A 27576-nucleotide genomic window follows, 5' to 3' on the forward strand; every position below is an offset into this window, starting at 1 on the left:
ACTTCCTTACTCTTACTTTTGTTTATACCCATCATGCCTCTGGTTGAAAGGGAAGGACTCAAAATTCCAACATTCTCTAAATCAGATCCTTCTTCTACTTAGGAAAATAAGCCTCACACCCAAGCTATTGTTGGTAAAAGGCTGTCCTCTCCCACTGTGAGAAATACCTTGTGGTTGGATCCTTGAGAAGTTTATGACTTGCTAAATGAAAGCTCATCTATTAACACAAACTGAATTTCAGATGTTTAGCTTGCTGCAAAATGAAATTTGGATATCAGAAATTTAATTTAAACTGTCTCTCTCTGCATGGTAGAGTGATTAAGAATACATGCTCTGAAGCAACACTGAATGTGAATTTCTACTCTATCACCTGCTAGATTTGTGAACGTGGGTAAGTTGCATAACTTCTCTGTGCCTCAGTTTCTTTACTTAATAAAGAAAAATGACTATAATATTACCTACATTGCAGGGCTGTTGTGCAGATTTTATGAATTTGTATATGTAAAGTGTTTAGAGTAGTTAGTGGGGAAAAGTAAGCAGTATAAAAATGTTCACTATTTTTACATGAATTTGTCTTGGAAGAATCCTAATTGGATGTTTCTGTCCGTTGGCAGGGAGGTCAGTGTCAGGAAATTTAAGAGAAAATTGCATAAGTATATTTTTAAAAGATTATCTCCCTTATACGTACATGAAACCATAAAAGGATAATGAAAGGCAACATATAATTAAGCGCTATATTTTATTTTGCATGTTGTATGCACTGCCAGCATTCAGACAAAGGAGAATGAAGTTGTAGTAATCAGGGGAGTTTTGATAGAGGTCTAGGAAATGAAAGGATGGACAGGATTGGGGTGAATAGATGAGGAATGTAGAGCCTGAAAGATAAAGGGGAGGAATTTTATATTTATAGGCAATATGTGAAAACAGGTAAGCTTAATTATTGTCTTTGGTGAACTCTTGATTTTGTTTCGTGGAAATGGTTCAAAGGACTAAAAATGAATGGCTTAATACTTCCTCCTGGCATGGCAGTAAGACCGAGTTGAATCTGCGCAGATTTGAGTGTATGGCAATTGATAGACTAATTGGGTAGTTAGTTGAGTACTACTTATGATAGTTCTCTAGTAATTGGATTTTCTAAAGATGAGGTTTCTCAAGAGGATCTTCTTTCATTTTAAAAATAAATAGTAGGAGGGAATTGGAATGCTCGGAGCAACTCCAAAGCCCACCAGTCCACAAAGGTGAAGGCTTTCTTTATCCCTTGCTGTTGCCTCTACTTTTCCTTTCTCGCAGATCAAATGCTGACCCAGATGAGGTTCTGTTTCAGCTTTGAGTTTCCTTCAGGTTTCTCTTTGCTTATAGCAGACCAAGTCCAGGATGAATTTTAAGGGATTTTCAAGGAAGAAACAAGTTACAGTAAGAATATTGTGTCTGCTCCTTCCAACTTTAAACCCTCTTAGACCATCAAGAACAGGGCTGTGGTGAATTAAGTCTAGGATTGAATGTTAATCCTGGAAAATAAAAAAATATAAGTAAATATTCTTTCTAAGATTAATCCACAGCCCCCAGACAATTGTTGTAGCTGCTTTTATTTGTGTTTTGGGGATGCAAAAGGAGAGGTAACTGGTAATTTAATTGCCTTAAATACAATTGATTTTTTAATAACTATGTTAAACATCTAAGCTAGCCTTTGAGTGATTCTCTTACTATTATGGTAAAGCCCAAAAATCAAGAGGACAACTTTCTTCCAAGAGTTCCAAGAATTCCATTGACCTCTAGTGCATTAGGATTTACAGTCTATGTTTGGATGTAAATAAGTGTTACTATATATACTCTTGTCCCCCTAAGAATCTCTCTAAAAATCGTATTTTTAAGCGGAGGGAAAAAAATCCATGGAATAATGAAGTCTATCAGCAGGAATTCTAATCTCATTTTAGAAATGTATAGAATCTGTCATTGAAAAGGCAGACTCCCCCAAATTCCATCAAGGGATCTTTCCAAAATCCCAGCAAGTGGCCTGGGAACTGCCAAAGGAGAACTAGTTATTAGACAGATTTTAATTTGTGCAAATCCATTAACAAAAATTTCTAATTAAAAAAAAAATCAATAGAAGCCTGTGACATTAACCAGGAAAATCTAATAGAGGACCATTACAATTTTTTTCTATTCAATTAACTTGAACACAACATGATGGACTCAACAGATACTTTAATTAGATGCATATGAAAAGAAATTGTGCAAAATTAAACAGACTCTCTATTTGCAGCTGATATGAGGACAACTGCAGTAAAAGATTTGCTCAGATCCCTAATGACTAGTAATTTCCTTGAGAGGGACATGACTTCTTAGACAACATCCTTACAAATCAATCCTTCCCCAAGAGGCTGTCCTTTGTCAAGAAAGAGTACACTGTGTTGCCTGTTTCTTTCTCATTTTTTTTTTTCTGGGTGAGGTATTCATGTGGAAAGCACAAAAGGCAAGCTTCAAGGGACTGTTTACCAAACTCCCTATTCCAGGCCTCTCACACTAAAAAATGACCCAAAATAAATGGCTCTAATTTACAGAGTGAACATGTGTCCAAGATTGTGCTGGACATTCTCAATTTATGTCTGTTGCCTTGGCATAGTTATTAATAGCACTCCTTTTTGCTCTAAGTAGTGTCTTGGTTTGGGCAATAAATTATACAGACTTTCTACTAATTTATCAACCATCCCCACTACCTGTTTCACACTACTAAACTCACACTTCCAACTTTTGGTAAAAAGGCAGGATTTCTAACTGCTGATAAGAGGTTAAAATTTGGGAAATTATTGATTATTCACTATTGCCTACTTAGGAAGCATGTAAATAGACATGTTGTCTTCTTTCTGGCCTCCTACCTCTAACTCTATCCCCAATGCTTTAACATTTTGGATGAATATTGAAATCTTGTGAGATGAACTTAACACAACTCTCTCTCAAATCCTAGATGGTTTTATAATCTTTAATTTAAGGAATTATCCTCCTCATTTCAACTAATTTATTAACTTCATGCTACAAACACTTGAAATGGAGGGTTATGTGGAAAATGGTGTATAGCCAACCTCCAGTTGGCTCCCAATGACCCCTGCCTCCTGATGTTCATACTTTGTGTAGCATTGCTCCAGGACTATTTTACTTAACCAGTAAATGATGGTGAATCTTTCTAAGGTTAGCTAATAATAGACTGCTATTTCCATTTTGTGTGTCCTATTGTTTAACTACTCTTCCTCTCTCTTTCATGTTACTTGCTCTGTTATAAACAACCTAGGAAGTGGCCCACAGGTCAAGGAGCTGGTCAGCCATAAACAAGGTACTGAGATTTTCCAACAACCACATGAGTGAGCTTAGAAGTAGATTCTCTAAGCCAGGTTGAGCCTTGAGATGACTCTAGTCTTGGTCAACAGCTTGACTGAAACTTATTGAGAAAGCTTGAGCCTGGACTACCCATATTTCTTGCCCATAGAAACTGTGTGACATAATATATGTTGTTTTGAAGTGCTAAGTTTTGGGTTAATTTGTTTCTCAGCAAGAGCGAGGTGATACACTCAAAATCCCTGCCTCCTGGGAGAATGTAGTCAGACAAAATTAATATGGTGCCCCAGAAAGTCAGTATCAGGAACACTGAAATAAATGGAGATAATAATGATATAATCTATCCATCTATTCATTCAACATATATTTCTTGATTACCAGCAATGTGCCAGGAGCTGTATTAAACACTGTACTAGGTACTGAGAACATAGGAATGACCTGAAGATACAGGGATGAGTACTTGCCTTCATCAAGTTTAGTCTAGTAAAATCTGGGAAAAACAGGAAAATCAACAACCAGTCTGAGTACATGTCTATTTGAAAGGATAAGTAGTTGAAAGTGCATGTAAGATCATTAAATGTCAAATATATTATCATCATTAAAACTCTTATTACTACTATTTACTCTATGCATGCAATTCTATACCAGTCAAAAAAATCAAATGATTCACTTGGACAACAGATAAGGAAAGTAGCTCCTTGTTAATACCTTTAGGAATTGTTTTCCCCCCAGTTTGAAAAGTAACCAAAATGACACTGTGATGTTTAATCACTAAGAGAAATTTGTATATTAATATAGTATAGAATGGTTGGTTTTAGTTGAATATTGTGAACACATGGTGATAAATTTTGTCTGGTGTTAATTTACATGTGGGCTTAACAAAGGAGAAGAGGGATGAGAGGCAACCAGTGGGAAACTAGCCCTGAAACTTTGGTATGTCTCCTAATTTGATCATAAAAATGAGAGCTGTGACTATTTAATATTAATTTTGAAGTCCATCGCTGACTTCTTCAATGGTCTGAAAGAAGCGATTTATTGCCTCCTATTTCTATCTATTAGCATACACTTAATGGAGATAATAAGTGTTAGATAGCTACAGCAGGAAGATTTCAAAAATAAATCACACAGTGTTGAATAAGACTTATGCAAGAGAGAGTTATTACCTGAGTAAGAATTTATCTCTTCATTTCACGCCCTGTGTCATCAGCATTTTAAGGAAACTCTCAGGTGAGACTGTGTGATCCACACTCAGTGAATGTGGTTCTCCCTGCTTTCAGAGTCAGGTGATCTCCTTGCGAGGCAGGGCAGAGCTTCTGCCTGCAGAGCCCGATGCCCTTGCTCTGCACACTAATGAAGAAGCAGTGCTGACAAATCCAAAGCAATCACCATTCTTTTCATCTCCCCTTCTCTCCACAAAGCTTAAACCAATAATAATAACCATTTTACAGCTTTCTCTTGGGAAACGTGGGCTCGACTGGAAGGGAAATCAATTGTTCTAAGGACAGCTATTATTGTAAGAATTAATCACCGCTATTTGCAATTACTGTACCATACAATTATCACTAATATTTATGCCACTTCGGTTGCTGCTGGAGACTGCGTGCCTTTGCTGCTATTGCTCCAGAACAGAGAGACAGAGTGGAAAAATAAATGAAACCAAAGGGCGGAGATGACAGGTTGAGGGGACCCTATTCGCCCCCTGTCGGTCCAAGATGTATTAAACAGCCACTGCCTGCTCATGTCACAACAGCAACCCACTCAGAGCCATAAGTTTTCCTTTGAAAGAAAAGAAAAGAATTGAAATAGGTTTGAAAGGATATAAATTAGAATCATTCTCAGCCTTAAAAGTTTGTTTTCTGAGCCTGCATAACTTAGTTCTTCTGAAGCATCTGATTCTTTGTCATGGAAAAAGGAACCTGCCACTCCCTGCTTTGAAATGAGCTTCCTATCTTGCATCAGTTGCACTCTCCATGGAGACTCACCCAGCCAGGGCTAGTGAGAGACATTTGGCCACCATTCTGTAAGGGGCTATCTGAGATCATAGGCATTAGACTTCACTAAGGGATACACAAATGACACATCTTTATTTTTCTCATCTATTTATTCAACATCAATTTATTAAATACATTTATAAAATTTTATGCTTCTATTTTTTGAATAATTTCAGATTTACAAAAAATTGAAAAAAACCCACAAATTATATACAGATACTTGTATAACCTCCACCCAAATCACAATGCAAATATCAAAGTCAGGAAATTAACATTGAAACAATAGTATTATCTAATCTACAAACCTACAAACTTCACCAGTTTTCCCATTACTGTTCTTTCTTACAGTCCAGAATCAAATCCAGGACCCAAATTGTATGCAGTTGTCTTTCTGTCGTCTACCTTAACTTGGAACAATATCAGTCTTCTTTTTGCATTAATACTCAGACGCTTTTGAAAAGTAGTGTCTGATAATTATTTGTAAAATGTCTCTTAATTTGTAAAATGTCCTTGAAATTTCCCTCAATATTAAATTCAAATTATGTGTTTTGGGGGCTGAAATACCTCAGAAATGAAATTGTGTCCTTCATAGTATATCATATCAGGAGGTACCTGATAATACTGAGCTAATCACAGATTCATATGCAGTTGAAAAAAACAATACAACTAATCTCCCTCTACCCTTTACCTGGTTTCCTCCAATGCTGACAGCTTCCAAAATCATACTAGTGTAATATGACCACGATAGTGAAGATACAGAACATTTCCATCAACACAAGGATTCTCCATTTTGCCTTTTAAAAGCCAAACACAGTTCCCTTCTTCCCCACCGTCTTCTTAACCTTGGCAACCAGTACCAAGTTCTCCATTTTTAAAACTGTCATTTCAAGAATGACTTCTAAATGGAATCATATATTATGTAACCTGTGGGAACTGGCTTTTTTCCAGTCAGCATAGTTCTCTAGACATTCATCCAGATTGTTGTGTATGTCAATAGTCTGTTTCTTTTTATTGCTGAGTAGTAGTTATATATATAAAAGCCTAAGCAATCGTCTGACCATTCGGCCATCCAGCCAGTAGCTATGACGTGCAATGACCCCCAGGGGGCAGATGCTTCAACGCAGGAGCTGTCAAGCTGCAGTGACTTGGCAGCTGCGGTTCTCAGGTGACGCACCCAGAACCAGAGAGGAGGGAGCCTGTTTCCAGGGTGTGTCACCCGAGAACTGACCTTTTGCAATCTGGGACCCCTTGGGGGATGTCGGAGAGCTGGTTTTAGCCTGATTCCCACAGGCCAGGCAGAGGGACCCCACTGGTGCATGAATCTGTGCACCGGGCCTTTAGTTTTATAATATGGATATATCAAAGTTTAACTATTCGCTCCTTGAATACTACTGATATATTCAGTTTGGGGTTACTAAGAATAAAGCTACCACAAACATTTCTGTATAGATTTTTGCATGAACAAGTTTTCAAGTCTGAGAAGTGCAATTGCTAGGAGGTATGGTAGTTGCATATTCAGTGTTTTTTGTTTTTTTGGGTTTTTTTTTACAGAAACTGCCAAATTGCTTCCCAAAGTGGCTATACCATATTGCATTCTGACCCACAACATAAAAGTGATCAATTTTTTCTTAATACTCACCAGCATTTAGTATTGTACAATTTTTATTTTATTTGTGTCCAGAGATATGTAGTGATATCTTTCTGTGTTTTAAATTTGTATTTCACACATGGCTAATAATGTTTAGCATCATCTTTTCTTATGCTTATTTGTCATCAATATATCTTTTTTGGTGAAGTGTCTGCTCAGGTATTTTGCCCATGTTCTAATAAGACTGTTTTCCTGTTATGGTTTGAGAGTATTTTATATGTTCTGGATACTACTTGACATATTCTAGGGGATAGTGCATTGTGGATATGTGGTATGCAAGTTGTCTCAGATGTAGGTTATTTCTTCATCCTCTGAACAGAATCATTTACAAAGCAAACATTTTTAATTTTGATGAAGCCCAATTTATCATTTTTTTTCTTTGTGGATCATGCTGTTTTGGTCAAATCTAAGCATAATTTGCTTAGTCATATGCCCTGAAGATTTTCTCATATATTTTCCCCAAAGTTTTATAGTTTTATTCAAGTCTATAATTTATTTGGGGTTAATTGAGACTTCAATTAGTGGGGTTTTTTTTTTATTTTTTTGGCTCAGTAATGCCTACTGATGTTCTAGCATCATTTGTAGAGAGACTATTTCTTCCTTTTGTTAAATTGCTCACATCTTTTTGTAAAAAACAAGCTGGAAATTTTTGTCTAGGCCTAATTCTGAGTTATCAATTTCATTCCACTATTCTGTGTGTCTCTTCCTTCACCAATATTCATAGTCCCCAGGTACTATAGACTGAATCCTTTCTGTTTATTCTTTTTCAGATTAGTTTTATCTATTTTATTTCCTTTGACTTTCCATATAAATTTTAGAATAATCTTATTTATATCTAGTAAACATCTTCCTCCTGGTTTGATAGGAGTTATGGTAAACTTGTATATCAGTCTGGGAGAATTGACATCTTTACTATGTTGAGTCTTCAAATCATAGAACAGGGATGTCAACATATTTACATTTTTTTATTTCATGAGTACTTTGTAGTTTTCAGCACTTAAATTCTGTACTTGCTTTGTGAAACTCACAGCTATTTTATTTGCTTTTTTGAGCTCACAAGTGGCTACCCAGTTGTTCCAGAACTATTTATTTAAATGCCTATTGTTTTCCCAGTAATTTGAGATGCTACATTTGTCATATATCAAATTTCCACATGTACTGAGGTCTACTTTTGGACATTCTATTTGATTGGTCAGTTTGTCTATTCATATTTCAGTATCATACTGTCAACTACCTATTTGCCAGCACTCCATGTCTCACTTGCTTGCTGGATAATGTAAACACATGAGCTGCCTTCCTAGGTATGCCAGCTTGCTGGAAAGGACAGGAGTCCTGTCCTATCTCACTTTCATGTGACTTTGTCTCCTCAGCTTTCCAAGGCTCAATTTTAACATTTGTAAATTAGAAATAATAGCAACATATGTCTCAAGCATTTGTAAGGATTAACTCAAGTAACAAATGTAAAAAAATTATTGTTAATCATTATTGTTATTAATACTCACATGATAGCAATGTGGGTGGTGTTTACAAGGCCAGGTCTTGCAGTCAGGCAGAGATGGGTTCCACTCTCCTATTGAGTATATGACCTTAGTCAAGGTAACTTAGCCCTCTGATTCTTAGATTCCTCATTCTGAACTGAAGACAGAAATTGTAACTAGATCATCAGGTTGTAAGGATTTATTATAATAATGTATTTAGAGCACTTAACACAGTATATGACACAAAATTAGTGTTTGATCAATTTTAGATGTTCGCCTTTATTGATCTACTAGAGGCCCGATGCACTAAAATTTGTGCAAGAGTAGGCCTTTCTTCCCCTGGCTGCTGGCACCAGTTTTCCTCTGGCACCCAGGACCCAGACCTTTGGTCAGGCCGCAGCAAGGCTTGGCTTCTCCCCTCTGGCCACAGCGAGGCTTGGCTTCTCCGCTGCAGCTGCAGCGGAGAAGCCAAGCCTCTTTAGTCTTCAGTCTTCAGTCTTCACTCCGGCCGGAGCCTTCAGTCTTCGCTCCATGCCTGTGCATGCAAATTAATTAACTGCCATCTTTGTTGGGTTAATTTGCATAGTCACTCTGATTGGCTGGTGGGCATAGCAGATTGGCACCAATTTGCTTGTTTCTCTTTTATTAGAGTAGATAAGGTATCACCTACAATTTCTGGAGTAGAAAAATGTTCTATTTCCAGAAACTCAAAAGGTGTTTACCGGGAGGCTAGTCTATGTACACATCAGGCTCAAAAAAAACATACACATAGCTGAAATTCAGCATAGTTGGTCATCAATTTCATTTAGAAATAGAAAAATAAATCATTTTCTTTCTAAACATGTCCTTCAAAAATTGCTTGTTTGGCACCTTGTAGACACAGTGCCAATCTTGGTTTCTCCATCCACGTGTGCTGTGTGGATTTGCCTCCTGGTCTAGAACACATATCAGATTGGTAGGCTCCATGTGGCAGTGAGCCCTTCATAGACAGAATTCTTGGGGGAGATGCTGCATGCCTTTAAGTTTAAAAATTTCTCTACATTGGGTCATCAGTGCATTTTTGTAGACTTTGGGTCACATAGCCAGGCCCTGGACTTTCTAGAGGTGATTTATTGAAGAGGCTCTTCATTTGAGATGATTTGTGCTCTCTACCACTTTCAAATTGCTCTTTTCTGCACAGGGTTAAATTTAAGGGAAATAAATAAGCTCAAGTGTTACTATTTCATAAGGAGCTTTTCAGCTCAATGCAAACCTTGTTGTTATTGATTGTTCTTCAAAGACATTAATTTATCATAGGCTTAATTCTGTGTGGAGAATTCTCGATTAGAATATCTCTCCTTTACATACTTGAGAATTCTGAGATTAAACATGTATTTCCTACCACTCCTTTATTTCTCCTAACCCCGTGTCCCCCAGCCTTCTGCTTGGCTGACCATGGGCAATGTTTTGGAGTCTTTCCTACTGACCTCATGAAATGTATCCTTTGTTAATACCCTGTGGCATCCAACAACTTCAAGGTGATAGGAGAACATGAATGGCATTAATAATTTAAAATTGAATAACCAACTGGAACAGGACAGGCCACTTCCCTTCACCGCCTCACCCGCTCTTGGCACTATGAGGGAATTGCCCGTGCCAAGCAAAATGGGTCAAGGGTACTGACTAGAAAGGCAGACAGAGATGGGTCAACAAACCAGAGCAAGGACATCAGCTGGGTTTTCTGATCCTTGTTTTCTACCCAAAGAAAATGGAAGAACTCTTCATAAAACTATACATGAATAACAAGGGATTGTAAAGATGATCTAGCTCTTTGTTTTCTTATTCAGATGAGAAAACTGAGGCTCAGAGAGGAAAAATAATTATACAGGGACCTGGTGGATGGTTTAGGACAATATATAGTCATTTTGAAGAGGGAACTTAAACATGGGTCTCTAACTAAAATTTTCACGAAGATTTATCCTGGTAGAATTTTCATGTTTGACAATCGTATTAGAGAGAAGAAAATGTGTGAAGCCACTTATAAACCTTTCTGCAGGATTCTCATTAAGACTGCAGTGGTTTTCCTCTTAACTCCTAGGCATGTGTGAAACATTTCACCTGCCTCCTGGATCTGCAGGATCCCTCAAGCTCACATTGTGTTTCAACTTAACCCTTTCTGCATTTGATTAATGACACATACCATTCTGCTGAACATTTTCATACACTTAAACAATTAACTTACAGTTTATTCCCATAAGAATCACCCCACCTAGAGTACACTGTCAATGGAGACTACACATTTTAATTTTTCCAGCCCCAAAGTACCTAATTTATTCTTCATGCTCTAATAGATGCTCAATAAGTATATGTTAACCCATTGAGGAGGACTTATTTTTATGAGTGTTTCTGACTGTGCTGTGACCCTAGTTACACTGAGTTACAACCCACTTGTCTTGGGAGTTTTGGGTTCTAGAAACAAATGAATACTTTTGTGCATAAAGGTCTTTCTGAGAAAACTTGCATCCCCTTTAGTATTAAGGAATTATTTCATGAAATTAAAAATTATTTTGGGTTTACATTTGTGCATTTCAATCCCAAGGCACTTACAAGCTTGTCTAAAAAGCTAATCAATTTCTGCAAATTTCCATAGCCTATTAGAGAAGGCAGCTAATACAAGGGTGACTGAGTCTTGGAACAAGTTCATTCCAAGTGATGACCTATATTCTGAAACTGTAGGAAATCTTATAATGCATCAACATGTTTTCAATAAAGGCTTAATGAATGCAACACAGTTAAAAAGAATTCAGTGTGTTGGATGATTGATTTGATCACAAGGTAGAGACTGGCAGCTAAGTCCCTTTTCTCTGTCTCCTAAACATTTTCTGTGCAATGAGGATGAATTCCTTTTATTGTGTGGATGGTATAATAATAAAGTCATAAAACATAACAAAACAAAAGGAAGTTGACGAAGTATGTGTTTGATTAATTGCCTTAATAGATTATAGGTGCTGACTGAAGTGTTCTTTATTTCTCAATACTCATTTTTCAATGTTTTAAGATGTAATGCAAAAATATGTGTATTTACCAACCCCCAACTCTATGAACAAAACGTGGAACACAAAATGCGTGTGCTGGAAGTACTGGAAGCATAAAATGTCTAATATCTTTCAAAGCCTTTAGGTTATGGCCGGCTGATTGGGTTAACTTGTCAGCCAGGATAGAGGATAATTGATCATAGCCACCTGGTATTGAAGGCCTTTGGACTCTCTCTGGAGTGATATCTGGCTTCTCTCTTGCATAAATAGAAGGTCCAAATACCCCCAGAACAACCACAGAACCATTCTCAGGGACACCTTGCCCACATTTTCTTAATCCTGGTCTCAACTGAGATGGGCTTTGTTGTGGGATCTTGTGAAGATCTCATAGGTAAGAGGAGAGGACAGAGACTCAAGAATTGACCACTTGAGCTGTATTCAGTTGATGGAGGCAACATCAAATAGAATTTGTTGCTTTCAGAGACTTTTCTTTTATTCAGATTGCAATCCTGTGTGACTTTTCCTACCTATCTGAATTTACTCACTCTTTTATTCATTTATATTTCTGACTTATCTACCATGTGAGAGGCCCTGGAATATGGTAATTGATATGAGATATATGTCTGTTCTCAGATAATTGATAGTCTATATAGAGAAGCACACATTAAACATGTCATATCAATGAACTGTGATGAGTGTTATGACAGTGGGAATATGCGACACTGTGGTAACATGTACTGGAGATGGTGTACCTAACCTCCTCTGGAAGGCTAAGGAAGATGGATCATTTGTAGATGGAGATGCTTAAACTAAAATCTAAATATTTAGAAGGAGTTGAAAAAGCAAATGGTGTTATTTGATGGTGGGTGGACAGTGTAACAGCCATCCTTTCTTTCTTTCTTATTAAAAACAAACAAACATTATGAGTTTTTATATTAGTAAGTCTGGACTAGCTTGTATGAAAAAAGACCCTTCTGTGGGAAACAGTTGTAAGCTCTGGACAAAATATGAAAAAAGCAGCTATTTAAAGTCACTAAGGAGAAGCCAACGGCAGGATGAAACTTAAGATTCATTCTTAAAAGAAGGAAATCTCACTGGGTGAGATCCGTGATTTTACAGATTTTCTCCTGAGAGCACATGATGCTGGACAGTTAGAAATCAAGCAGAACATCTCAGTCTTATTGGCTAGAGGTAGCATGAAATCAAATGGGGGGGAATACCTCAGGTAATCCAGTGAGTTCCAGAGAGGTTGCCCCAATTCTGTTTATAAATTCTCTTAAAAAACTAGGGTGACCCCTTAAACTGCACATGTTCTGAGAAGACTACAAAATTCCCAGTAGAAAGCAACAGATTTTCAGCTCAGAAAAATCTGACGAAAAGATTTCTGCTGCTGCCCAATGAAGGAGATACAAAGTTTAGAATTTGAGACCTATCAATTTGAGAAGCCTTAAGGAGATCTGCTTTGGTTGTAAGTTTAAGGTTTTTTGAGACTTGTTATTCTGAAGTGCTGAGCCCAGTCACAGTTTTCTTTGCCCTGCCTTTGGAGGAGATGAGATGATATACTTTTTGTATGTTACCAACAAAGCCTTCTGGCTTTCACCCCTAGTTTTCACTTAGCTATTAATTGTCTTCAACTTTTTATTATCTTTTTTCCAGAGCTCAGTTTAGCTACCGAGTTCTATTTTACTTATAGCTACTACTTCATATTTCTCAAACCCCTGATAAATTTTACAAGTTGGTGCATTCTTTTCCATTAACATACCAACCCCAATTCATCACTGATGAAAAGTCTAGCATTTGGATCACCAGTTTTGTAGAGACTGATTCGCTGACCACCACTAATGATATCTTCTTTGCTAGCCTGACAGCAAGTGACCCAGCTCAAAAATGCCATCTTATTGATTGCTGTCCCTGACTGCCTGGGTGCCAACTATTGCCATCAAGAAGTATATTCTCAGACAGAGTTTAGCATGTAGGATGCTTGGGAATGCCCTTGGGATCACACCTGTAAAAGAAAGGAGGCAGAAGCTGGACTTGATAAGAGAAAGAAGTTGACTATAATGTTTAGCCAACCAGAAAGGCTCTGAAACTAGAAAGGCTCTTCAAAATTGTTCCCCATTGCACAAGACGGCCAGGCCTTTATGCGCATGTTGTATGTAAGCCATCTCAAGAAGGTCTGTAACTAGTGCAGTGTAGCTCTCTGCCGCTGAAGTAATCCCTGAAGGAGCTGACAGCTAAAGGTTATCTGCTAACAGCACTCCCAAAAGCTGGGTCATCAGGTTATTTCATCAAAGGGGATTTGGGTGGTTTATCACAGTATTCATCATAATCTGATCCACCATCTTGGACCCTGATGTGATAAGCTTAATGTAAAAGCCAACATTTAAAAGTGTCAGATTAAAAACGTAGAAAGAGGCTATTTCTTTGAACCCTGGAAACATCTAGTTTAGGAATTCTTATTAGGACATTACACATATCTCATCCTTGTAGCCACTGTTAGCCAGATCTTCAGTTGCAGAACACTAAAAACATGTTAACAGATGAGGGGAGGAGAGAAGGGCAGGTAGCTACTATAGGCAGAGGAGCATTTGTGAAAAAATCAAGGTTGTGAGAGAACACATGTGTTTTGAAGAACTGAAACAAGCCTAGTATAGGTAATGTATTAGAGAGGAGAGCAGGCTGGAGGAGCAAGCAGGGGTGGTATCCTGTGAGCCTCTCAAACTATATTATGCAGTGGTTTTGATCCCAAGGGCAAGGGAAAGCAATAGCAAAGTTTTAAGCAGCAAAGTTATATAATAAGTTTGTTCTTTTGAATGATCTCTATAGCTCCACTAAGAAGCTTAGTTTGGAGAGGCCAAGGCAAAATACAGGGAGATCTTTTAGGAAGTACTTTCTGTAATCCTGGTAAAAGAGGGCTTGGAGCAGGGTCGGAGCAGTGTGAATGGAAAATGTAAACAGAGTAAGAGCTGGCTTAAAGTCAGAGCAATTGCACCAATTGGCGACTAACTCATGAGGAAAAGCTTGGAACTTGAGGTGACTCCCCAGGCCCTGGGTTGGGCAATATGCCCGTGGGCACATCTTGAGTTGTATCCCAGAGGGATGGGGCAGGCTCTGAGCTCTGGAGCCAGGCTCTGTGCTTACTTCCTGACTTTGGTACCTCTAGCTGGCTGTTTTTTACCAATATTCGCCATTCGGTACTCGAGTTTTCAAATCTGGTAAAATGTTGTTAAATATCTACTTTAGAAGCTTGTGTGAAGAGTAAATGAATTAATACAGGTAAAATGCTTGTCTACAGTAACTTCCCAATATATACTAGCCACTATTATTATTAGGAAGTTCACTCTGCTTTTCCTGTTCCTGCTTCTTTTTTAAATTTTAATCTTGTCAGTGTTGGTGCTTCCAGATCCCAGTGCAATAACCCTACTCTGTCACTTGCTTCTTTAATGATACTTTGCCTTCACCTTCCTGATGCCCTGGCCAGGCTCCATTAACTCCCTCACATTATGCCAAGTAGTATTGTAGAAAAAGAGCATCCTGATGACAGTTACTCTGATTTAAACGTTTATGTATTGAAAGTAGTATGTCCTCAAATCAAACAGGTTTGCCTTCAGTTGATGAGCGCTCTGGCACCTAGGATGAATGGCATCATCCTCATATTCTATGTACCTCAACAAATCAATCAGCATGTCAATCAATCAACCAATCAATAGAAAAGAAAGAAAGAAACAAACAAAAACACAAAACAAAACAAAAATCCCACAACTTTTTATTATAGCACATGAACTTACTCTTGTCCAGTTCTCCAATCCTTTCTCCACTAACCCTTTCACTAGTTAATTAAATGTACTAATCTTTTTTCTGTCTCTCTAATATGCCATTCCAAGAATTTTGCATTTTCTTTCTTTTGCTCATTATTCAGATTTCAAATTTAATGTCACCTGCTCAGAGGCCTCTCATTATTATTATCATGTTCTGTCATCTCCATATAACTTATTAGTTCTCAACATTCTCTTATTTGTATTGCCTCCCCTTGCTCATCACACACATAGCACAGGTACCCGCATAAGTTCTTTAAATCATAAGTTCATCAGGTCTTCCCACCCCTCTCCCTCTTCTTCTCTGTCTTTTCTTCCCTGCTGAATCACTGGCACCTAAATGATATTTGAATTTGACACACGTTGCTTGTGATCAGTAAATATTTGTTGACTGATATGAAAGCCTACTATTAAAAACATGTACCACAGATCTTATGTTCATACTTGAGAAATTAGGAAGAGGGATTAAATGAAACTCGTATTGTTTTTTTAATAGAGGGACAAATTAACTCTCTAGATTTAAGCAGATACAGATATAATAAATGAGTTCCATAGAGGAAATGCAAGATAAATGGAAGTCAAAGAGACACAGAACAGATATGTTTGAGATTTTACTGTATATTTTATTCTATCCTGTTTTTCACTTAATATTACCAGTACTTTCTCACGTCATTAAAAATCTTTATAAACATAATATTCAATTGTTGAGTAGTATTCTATTTTATAAATAAACATGCTTATACATAATCTAGTTCAACAACTCTGATTATTTTCTTAGTATGAACTCTTAGGAGGGGAAAAATAACTTAAAAAGTATAAATGGTTTCAATGCTAACAATACTTACTACTAAAAGCTTCCTAACATGTTTGTGTAATTTATATTCATCTAGTCTAGAAGAGTAACCATTTCATAGCACCCTCCAACATTAATAACATTTATTTTATTTTTGTTCATTTATAAGCAAAAGTTTAATCTTATATTTTCACTTGCATTTCTGTGATTACTAGAGAGTAATAAATATTTCAGATATTTACATTATCTCTTTTGTATTTTAAACATTTGTATATTATATTTTCTCCTTTTGGTTTTAGTGATGGTCTCAACAATTTGAGTGACATTTTTACACATTAAGTATATAACTGTTTATTACATTTGCTTCAAATATTTATCATATCCACAGATTTTAAAAAGAACATTTGACCTGATGTCAGCAACAATATTAGAGGTTCTGAAGGAAAAGAATAAATCTAAATCTAAGGTAAAGTAGATAAGTTCCTTCCTCCAAGAATAATATGTGCTAAAAATTGGCCAAGTTGTGAAAACTAAAGCAAAGTGAACTAAGGATTTGCCTGAATACTAGTAGAGTTCAAGTGGTGCCTTAAGGCCTCAAGATTTTATAGATTCAAGAGGAAGTAACATTAGGTAAAGTAAGCTATGCAGGCTGAGTGTTCTAATTTTCCTAGAAAAACAAGTTCAGTTATGACTGAGAGATCAGACACAGAACGTAAAGCAGCAACTTATCCTTTGTGAATTAAGGATAGACCATCTTTGAAATCTTAGACACTTTCTTTTCCAACCTATAGCCTTTAACCTCACACATCTTTCCTCTGAAACCATAAATATTAAAGAAATCCAAAAAGATATTTTAAATCCAAAGTCAGAGGGAAAGGGCAGAAGACAGAAACAGGATTGAATTCCAAGATTTTTGTGAAGCCAGGAAATTTAAAAAATTCCCCCTGAAGAGCATTTTGGTCATGAGACAGAAAAGAGAGATGGTTGTGGAAGCAAAGTTAGCAACGAGACATGGGGAGCAAGGAATCAACCTGACCACACACCAGGTTGGATCTCACCTTCCCTGGTGGGTTGAGCAAATATGCTAACTATCAAAGGAAAGTCTTCAAAATCCAAACACCTGGAATGAGGAGAATCTATATTTTCCTTACAAAATCATGCTCTTTGGCGCATTTATAGCTTTTCAGTGATCTGGCCAACTGCACACTGGGAACTGGGTATGCCACAGCTCCCACCTTGAGTTAAGCACCTTGAAATGGCACAAATTGAGAATGTCCTTATTCACACCATTACCATGCAACTAAACTGTTTTCCTTTAATTCGCTCTGAAATTTATTATATTAAAACTGTTAAACAATTTCCTGAAATACACTGTCACAACAGTGTCTTTCTTTTTCCTAGCTCACTTGCACATACAGAGGCAATTGTCATTCAACAATGGGAAGGGAAAAAATAGCCTTCCTTATCTCTCTTTTCTTATTTATTCAGATTTCCCTCGGGCTTTTCAATGTTACCCGAAAGAAGCTGCCTTGCTCTCAGTAATTCTGTTCTTTTAATATCATGAAAATTGGCTTTAGGATGCGGTGCATGAAAAGGCAAAAAGGAAAAGCGTACTTTGGTTGTTCCAAAATTAAAGCAGTTTGTGTAAAGGGAAAAGTTTTTGTTTGCATGAATACTTTTTTCTTCTTAAAGTCTATTTTTAAAAAGTTCTTACATCTTTGAGCTATTTATCATCCCTACTCCCCACATCATTTATCTTCATGCCTAGAATGTCCTCATCCCCCTTTTTAGCCCATCCTAAACTCAGCCATCTCACCTGCCTTCTATACATTTTCAACATCAAAACAGTACTCCACAATGGGCAATGTACTTTCATTGCGGGTGGCATCTGTGCACCATTCATCCATCCATTTATTTATTAACATATTAAACAATTAATTAGAATTATGTGTCAACTTGTCAGAGAAGCCTTGCTAAAAGTAGGGATTTGAGCCAAAACATATATGGAGATGAAAGCCTGAACCATTTGTATGTTTGAGGAATGGTGATTCATACAGAGAGGACAAAAGAGCATGAAACCTTCCAAAAGCTTGCCTGACAGGGCCATAAACTGGCCAATCACTTTGGGGAAAATGTCATTACCCTATAACACTGCACATTTGCATGCATTGAATCTGGTAATTCCTTTCTGAGATCTATAACCAAGAGGTCACAGACCAGGAGGCATGTTGAGAATGCCAATAAAAATACTCTCCAAATAGCAGGAAACCAGAAGCGACTCAGTTGTTCATGAAGAGGTATGTAAGCTCTGCTCTGTTCACCCAATGGAATGTTATATAGTAGTGAAAAGGAAATAACCATCTACATGGATAAACCCTAAAAACAAAGTTGAATTAGAAAAAAAAAGTCCTTCGGGACACTGTTTTCATATATTCAAAACAGGCAGAACATTTCACCAGGTGAAAGAGGCAAGGAAACTAAAAGGCAAGGGAACAATAAACACAAAATTTAGTGTTTCATCAGCTCTTTTAGAGAAAGCAGGAAGGTGGACCTGGGAGAGAGTGCACAGTTGATGCTATGTGAACGATGTACAGTGCTTTAATTTTTAAATTCTTTCTTAATAAGAAAGTAATTAACTAATGCCCAGTTAAGTGTTTATATAATTCCCCCGTCCACATTGTGCACTGCATTCTATTTCCAAGCCTCCATTCTCTATAATTTTAATTCTGAATATCATTGTAGATAAACTTTCTACTCTAACACATCCATGGAAGCCATGAAACATGCTTTTAAATTGTACCATTTTAAATGTCTATTTTGTACAAAAGGAGGGAAACAAACTCTGATAAATTTTTACTCCAGGATCATGTATCTTGGTGAGCAGCCATTTTTAAATGAACACAAACAATGCCCAAAGCATCAAGTAACCCACTTCCTAGTGTTAGCACACACAGCCATTTACCTATTTTGCATATAATTGCTGGCCCTGGGAACAGAGTGATGGGCAAGACAGCCTTGATTGCTAGACCTCTCCAGGTTCACAGTCTGGCAATGAAGATATACGTTGGGCAAGTAATTACAACGAAGTATGGTAGTGTTAGGAGAAAGTGTGTCCCCGCTCAATGGGAACACAGAGCAGGGCCATCCATTTAAAAACTAGCATTTGGGATTTAAGCCTCAATAATAATTTCCCAAGAAACTGCTCCAGAAAACCTGTTTATTGCAGTTAAGCTGTTCCAAATCTTAAAAAAGAAAAGATGATTTTAAAAATACCCCGTAATCACAGGAAACACCATTTCAACCATCTAATTTTTCCCTGGAGCTCCTGGTAATTATTGCACATTTTCTCCTTCAATTGTCAATGAAAAATCTTTTTCTAGGCCATCACTGTTCTATTGTTAGACTAGGATTTTTTTTCTCAACAAATCAACCCAAATAAAAGCCCTGCTGAAACTCAGGTACTGGAAAAAGCACATTCAGCTGGGTCCAAGTTGTTGTCAAAAGAGCCAAATCCACTCCGTAAGAATATGGTGCCTGGAGAGGTGGTAGCACCAGTGTGATAGGAATAATTAAAGCAGAGACATCGTCATTGGTCAGGGACACCAGGGAATGGACTTGCCTACAAAGTATGAAGTTAAAAGAGTGAGTGGTCCCTAATGTCCACAGTCTTGCAAATTCAGATAAGAATTTGTGTTTATGAAATATATATATATATAATGCCTGTGTTATGAGAATCCAGAGAGACCAAAGACTAATTTTAATTTTTATTTTTATTTTAGGGTAATAAAGAGAGGTTATGGTAAAGACAGTATTTGAGTTGTATTTAAATGTATGAAAATATTTCAGTATTCGGAATTGTATACAAAAGGGCACTTTAGATGAAGAGACTACCAGCCACCATCAATGAAGTCACAGACAGGTGGGATAGGATATGTTTAGATCATCCTGATCCATTTTAGCTGTAGCAGAGACTGATGAGAGTTTTTATTTTTTGTTTGTTTATTTATTTTATTTTTTTAGACTCCAAGACAAGTGAGGTTGTCATATGGTATTTGTTTTTCTCCATCTGACTTATTTCACTTAGCATAATTCCCTCTAGATCAGCGGTTCTCAACCTGTGGGTTGCGACCCCTTTGGGGGTCAAACAACCCTTTCACAGGGGTCGCCTAAGACCATCGGAAAACACATAAATAATTACATATTGTTTTTGTGATTAATCACTATGCTTTAATTATGTTCAATTTGTAACAATGAAATTGGGGGTCACCACAACATGAGGAACTGTATTAAAGGGTCGCGGCATTAGGAAGGTTGAGAACCACTGCTCTAGATCCATCCATATAGCTGTAAATGACAATATTTCATTCGTGTTATTGCTGAATAATATTCCATTGAATAGACATCTCACATCTTCTTTATCCATTTACCCATTGATGGATATCTAGATTGATTACATATCTCATGGCTATTACTTGCAATAAACATGGGGGTACATGCATTCCTTTGAATTAATGTGTTTTTTTTTCTTCAGATAAATACTCAGAAGCAGGATTGCTAGATAATATGGCAGCTGTTTTATTTTTTGAAGAATCTCCATACTATTTTCCATAGTGGCTGCACTAACATACAATCCCACCAATAGTGTAAAAGGATTCTCTTTTCTTCACATTCTGGATAGCAGTTGTTATTTGTTGACTTATTGATGATATCCATTCTGATAGGTGTGAAGTGATATCTCATTGTAGTTTTTATTTGCATTTCCCTGATTATTAGTGAGGTTGAGCATCATTTTATATGTACATTGGCCATTTGTATGTTCTTTTATGCAAAAAGTCCTCTGTCCACTTTTTTCATTGGATTGTTTGTTCATTTTTTGTTAAGTTGTATTAGTTCTTTATGTATTTTGCATATTAACCCTTTATTGGATTTATCATTGGCCCATTTAGTAAATTGTCTTTCCATTTTATTGATGGTTTCCCTCTCTATGCAAAAATATTTTTAGTTTGGTATAGTCCCAATTGTTTATTGTCTCTTTTGTTTCTCTTGCTTGAGGAAATCCTATATAATAAAAGGCTAATATGCAAATAGACCGAACAGCGGAACAACCGAACAACCAGTTGCTATGATGTGCGGTGATCACCAGGGGGCGTGTGAAGAACATGGCAGGTGTTGGCTCTGGTAGGATAGTGGAGCAGGTAAGTAGGGATGCCAGACCAATGTGGGGCGCCAGTCACTGTCATCAGGGTGAACCTCTGGTGGTTACTGAAAATTATTTGCTCCCATGCACCGTGGTCCACCCGGCACTCACACCTGCTGTCAGTGCTGGCCCCGCTTGCACCCACTGCTGGCGCAGGAGCCACTGCTCACACACACTGCTGGCGCAGGAGCCACTGCTCACACACACTGCTGGCGCAGGAGCCACTGCTCACACACACTGCTGGTGCAGGAGCCACTGCTCACACCCACTGCTGGCGCCTAGCGCTGGCCCCGATTGCTCGGCACTGTCAGCGGGTGCAAGTGGCGGCTGCTGGCCCCTATCACTCCTCAGGGCTTCTCCACCTCCTCCTACTCCTGAGGGGAGATCGGGGCTGGCAGCGCCTCTCACACCCGCTGCTGGCGACAGCCCTGTTCATACCTGCTGCCAGTGCCAGAGCTGCTGCTTGCACCCACTGCCAGTGCCGGCCATGCTAGCACCTTCAACCAGTGCCAGAGATACTGCTTGCACCCGCTGCCAGTGCTCGGCACCAGTCCCGATCGCTTGGTGCCATCAGCGGGTGCAAGCGGCTGCTGCCAGCACTGATCTCCCCTGAGGACTTCTCTACCTCCCCCTGCTCCTGAGGGGCAATCAGGCAGCAGCTGCCACTCGCACCCACTGCCAGTGCCAGAGCCCCTGCTCGCACCCATTGCCACTGCCTGCGCCAGAACCACTGCTCGCACCCGTTGCCAGTGCCCGGCAACAGTCCTAATCGCTTCGTGCCATCAGCGGGTGCGAGCAGTGGCTGCTGGCCCTGATTGCCCCTGAGGACTTCTTCACCTCTCCCGGCTCCTGAGGGGCAATGATGCTGGCCCTGCTCACACCCACTGCTGGCACCAGCCCCAATCATGCCTTCAGCAGGTGTGAGCAGGGTGGGCACCATTAGCGCATGGGAGCAGCGGCAAGAGCAGAGCTTCGGGCAGACAGGGGACTGGGGGCTGAGGCGGGATGGGCCAGGCGGGGGCACCGAGGATGGGCCAAGACCCACCCCTGTACCTACTGCAGCCTCGCAGCCCACAGTTCCTTTTAAGGTGCATGGATTCTTGCACTGGGCCCCTAGTATATCAATAAAAATATTGCTAACAGCAATGTCAAAGTGTTTACTACCTATGCTTTCTTCCAGGAGTTTTATGGTTTCAGGTATAACATCTAAGTCATTCATTTTGAGTTTATTTTTGTATATAGTATAAGAAAGTGCCCACTTTAATTTGTTTGCATGTATCTGTCCAATTTTGCCACTTATTGAAGAGACTCTACACCCTTGTAGATACTTGCCTTCTTTGTTATAAATTGACCATATTAGTACACATTTATTGCTAGGATTTCTAGTCTATTCCTATATATCTGTATATCTGTTTTTATGCCAGCCCATACTGTTTTTATTATTTTAACCTTATAGAACAGGTGTCAGGGAACTTGACACCTCCAACTTTGTTATTTTCTCAAGATTTATTTGGTTATTCAGGGTCTTTTGTGGGTCCATGTAAATTTTCAGATTGGTTGCTCTAAGTTTGAGAAGATTGCCTTTGGTATTTTGATAGGGATCACATTGAATCTGTATATTGCTTTAGGTAGTAAGGGCAGTTTAACAATATTAATCCTTATAATCCATGAGCAAGGTATGTCCTTCCATTTATTTGTATCTTGTTCAGTTTTCTTTTTCAATTATCTTATAGTTTTATTATAAGATACTAGAGGCCTGGTACATGAATTCGTGCATGGGTGGAGTCCAGCTGGCCTGCCCCAATTGGGGCTGGTCAGGGCAGAGCTGGCCAGGGTAGGGGCTGCAGGAGGTCGGCTGGCTGGCCCTGCCCCTGGTCTGGGGGTGGGGGGGAGGGAGTGGGGCCAGCTGAGGGGAGGGGCCGTGGGCATTTGGCCAGCTGGCCCCACCCCTGATCAGGGTGGGAGAGGGCTGATTGGGGCCACAGTGAACGTCATAGCGACTGGTCGTTCTGGTCGTTCCAGTGTTCCGGTCGCTTGGCTTTTATATATATATATAGATTTTTAAGCATATTATAGTTTTCAGGGTGTAGGTCTTTCACATCTTTGGTTAAATTTATTCCTAGGTATTTTATACTTTTTGACACAATTGTATATAAAATTGTTTTCTAAATTTCTTCTTCTAATTGCTTGTTATTGGTGCATAGAAATGCAATAGATTTCTGTATATTGATTCTGTATCCTGAAACATTACCAAAGTCATCTATTATCCCTAATAGTTTTTTGGAGGAGTCTTTAGAATTTTTTATGTACAGTATCATCTATAAATAATGAGAGTTTTACTTCTTTCTTTCTAGTTGGGGTACATCTTATTTCTTTGTTTTGTCTGAATGCTGTGGTTAGGACTTCTAGCACTATGTTGAATGGAAGTGGTGATAGTGAGAATCTTTGTCTTGCTCCTGATCTTAGAGGAAAGGCTTCCAATGTTTCACCATTGAGTATGGTATTAGCTATGAGTTTGTCATAGATGACATTTATTGTGTTGAGGTATGACCCTTTTATACCCACTTTGTTGAGTTTTTATCATAGAATGATGTTGAATTTTGTCAAACGCTTTTTCTGCAACTTCCGATCATATAATTTTTATCCTTTATTTTGTTATTGTGATGTGTCATGGGTTGATTTACAGATGTTATAATAATTCTTTATATTTCTGTGGTATCAATTGAAACGTCTCATCTTTCATTTATGATTTTATTTATTTGGGCTCCCTCTTTTTTTCTTGCTGAGTTTGGCTAAAGGTTTATCTATTTTATTTATCTTTTCAAATAACTAGCTCTTAGTTTAATTGATCTTTTCTTTCTTAAAATTAATTTTTCAATCTGATATTAACTATTTCCTTTTTTCTCTTTAATTTAGGTTTCGTTTGTTCTTTTTCTAGTTCCTTTAGGTGCAGAGTTAAGTTGTTTATTTGAGATTTTTCTTATTTATTGAGGTAGGCCTATCTAGCTATGCATTTCCTTCTTAGAACTTTTTGTTGCTGCATCCCATACATTTTTAAAATGTGGGTTTCATTTTCATTTGGTTCAAGATAGTTTTTGATTTTTTGTTTGATTTCTCCTTTGATTAAATGTTTGTTAGTGTCATGTTATTTAGTTTTCAAATATTTGTGTGTGTGTGTTTTTCTAATGAGGTTTATTGATTGATATAAACATAGGAAGAGAAATTCAATTCTAAAGCCACGTAAGTAAGGGACAAGACTCTATGATTCTAATTCAGTGTTCTTTCAAGAAAATATGATTCACATTCTAACCTGGTCCTTCCCAGGTAATATCCCTTTGGTCTGGAACTAAAAAAAAATGTATATATATTTGTTTTGGAACAACAAAATATTTCTATGCTTAAATGACTTCCTCTTAGTGAGATTGAGGAGTTGAAATCTGCTCTGAGATTCATTCTGTACACATGAACAGCTGTCTATCTCATATACATGAATGTGTTTTCATTCATCATTGGAGGTGTCTGATATAATATTGTCCACAGTGTCTTTAGCAGCCTACATAGAGCAGAATCAAAATGGCTTATTATCAGAAGGGACAGATGTCCCCTCATCTGAACCTACTCATCAGTAAAATCATTGGCATGGTTCTGTGTATAGTACTGAGCTCAAGAGAACATCATAGATTTTTACTCTTCCTGTTTTCCTGGAATCAGCTACCAGCTATAGCTACCAGTTAAAACTGGTACTTTACCAACAATGTCACAGGCCTATCTGAAAACACTTTTTAAAATGGGAATATATTGCCTAGAGTATCTAAGATCTGCAGTGTTGTTTTACAAAATTGAATATGGCTAAAATATGTGTCTGAGAATGTAGAGCCCAATTATCCATGGGCTAACATGTGTTAGCTCACTCCATAATCATTTAATAGCATGTTGTAGAGCACTATGAAAATTTTTTAATTATTTGATAACAAATAGTTAATGAAAACCCAGAGCAGAACCTCTCTGGAGATCCAGACCAGAACTTGGCTGGAGATCCTGGCTAGGCTGCTGATCAACTGAACACTGTCTCCGTGTCCTTCCTTCTTCGCCGACTCCGTCTATGCCTTTGGGAACCCCTGGACCTGCTGGGGTTGGACCCCGGCATTATAGGATATATTTCCTAATATTAAAACATTTTACATTCCTGAAAAAAAAAAAAAAGAAAACCCAAAGGTGAAACCTGGAACTTAATTGTCCTGCAGTATTCAAATGGTAGTGTTGGGTGGGTGAGATTTAGGTTCCTGCAATTGGCAAATTCAGGTTTGCTTTGGAAAGCTGTGGAATGGTTGATAACTATAATTCATTTAATTCACCCAAAATATTTATTGAAGCATTGTCTCACACACTGGGAATAGAGCTTCAAAAACAAATAGAAAAAATGTTTCTTTTCTCATAAACCTTACATTTCAATGGGACGATATAAACAATAAATAAACAGGCCAATAAACAGTAGATCAGATAGTGATCAAAGCGATGAAGAAACAGAAAGCAAAACAATAAGATAAAGACTGTGGGAAGAGGAAGAGGCAAGGGGGAAGGGGGAATATAGTATTTGCCAAATTCTGTAGGGTTGTCAAGCCAGGAATTCCTGATTAAATGACACACAGCCAGAAAGCTGGATAAACTGAGAAATGAAGCCAAATACTATGTGTAGGGAAAGAATCACTGGCAGAGGAAGTAGCACAATAAAATATCCCAAGGTGAGAATATCCTTGGCATGTGCAAGAAACATCAAGGACCGTAGTGTGGCCAAAATTAGAATGAAAAAGGGAGAGTTGAAGGTGGTGTCATGAATGAGGATGCAGGTAAGTCAGCTCATTTGGACCCTGGTAGGCCATTGTACAGGTTTGGCTTTTACTTGGAGTGAGGTGGGGGAATGCCACAGAAATTAGAGTAAAGGAGGAATGTGACCTTGCCTGTATTTTGAAAGGACAACTCTGCCTCCTGTGTTGAGAATAGACTATGGATGAGGTTTTGGATATTGGGGAGGGCAGAATCAGAGAGACCAGTAAAGAAGTAATTATAAAAAGCCAAGTGAAAGATGATTTGAGGAAGGGAGCTAGGGAGGAAATGGTAAGAATTAGCCAGACTGTATATGTTGATGACAAGAATTTGTTGTAAGTTGCATGTGAGTTGTAATAAAAGAGAAGAGTTAAGGATGGTTCTGTCTTAATGATGGAATTGCCATTTGCTGAGATAAAGAAGACTGGGAAAAGAACATCTCTGGAGAATGGGAAATCACAAACTTTGACTTGTGAGGCTTGTCAAGTATGAGGTACCTATTAAATATCAAAATATATGTGTTAGGAAAGAGCATTTAAAGTTGGAGAAGAGTTCATGGCCGGAGATGTAACTGCACATTAGCAAGGGTCCAGCATTTTAAGCTCTGAGACCAGATAAGTCACAAGGCAATGGTGTAGAAGAAGAAGTGTGCCAGGGAGAAAAGAAGGAACTCACCAAGTTGAGAAAGAAGCCTCAAAGTATATATAATCACAGTATTAACTATGCAAACATAGTCTCTGTGTTTTTTTATTTTTTATTTTTTATTGATTAAGATATTACATATGTGTCCTTATCCCCACGTTGCCCCCTACCCCACCCCCCGCTCGTGCCCTCACCCCCCCCGTTGTCCGTGTCCATTGGTTAGGCCTATATGCTTGCATGTAAGTCCTTTGGTTTATCTTTCCCCCTTACCCCCACCCTCCCCTACCTTCTCTCCAAGGCCTGACAGTCCTATCAATGCCTCTCCGTCTCTGGATCAGACCTTGTTCATCAGTTTATGTTGTTCGTTATATTCCACAAATGAGTGAGATCATGTGGTATTTATCCGCTCCCCAGTTCCATCCATGCTGTGGCAAATGGTAAGAGTTCCTTTTTCTTCTTCCTCTTCTTAAAGAATACCTTTCAGCATTTCATATAATGCTGGTTTTGTGGTGATGAACTCCTTTAGCTTTTTCTTATCTGTGAAGCTCTTTATCTGACCTTCTATTCTGAATGATAGTTTTGCTGGATAAAGTAATCTTGGTTGTAGGTTCTTGCTATTCATCACTTTGAATATTTCTTGCCACTCTCTTCTGGCCTGCATGGTTTCTGTTGAGAAATCAGCTGACAGTCATATGGGTACTCCCTTGTAGGTAACTGATTTTCTTTCTCTTGCTGCTTTTAGGATTCTCTCTTTGTCTTTTGCTCTTGGCATTTTAATTATGATGTGTCTTGGTGTGGTCCTCTTTGCATTCCTTTTGTTTGGGGTTCTCTGCGCTTCCTGGAC

The 27576-nt window shown here is 38.2% G+C and overlaps 1 long non-coding RNA gene across 2 annotated transcripts; it reads left to right on the forward strand.

Moving 5' to 3' along the window:
- Nucleotides 1-311: 311 nt before the first annotated feature.
- LOC118650208 lies at nucleotides 312-21172 on the forward strand. Of its 2 annotated transcripts, none has more exons than XR_004965908.1 (3): nucleotides 312-391; nucleotides 16458-16535; nucleotides 21122-21172. It is a non-coding gene; the product is annotated as an uncharacterized LOC118650208 (long non-coding RNA). The 2 variants fall into 2 exon arrangements; XR_004965909.1 differs by lacking the exon at nucleotides 21122-21172 and adding an exon at nucleotides 19849-19983.
- Nucleotides 21173-27576: the final 6404 nt, after the last annotated feature.

The sequence above is a fragment of the Myotis myotis genome, unplaced genomic scaffold (genome assembly GCF_014108235.1).
Source record: "Myotis myotis isolate mMyoMyo1 unplaced genomic scaffold, mMyoMyo1.p scaffold_m19_p_3, whole genome shotgun sequence".
Classification (NCBI taxonomy): Eukaryota; Metazoa; Chordata; class Mammalia; order Chiroptera; family Vespertilionidae; genus Myotis; species Myotis myotis.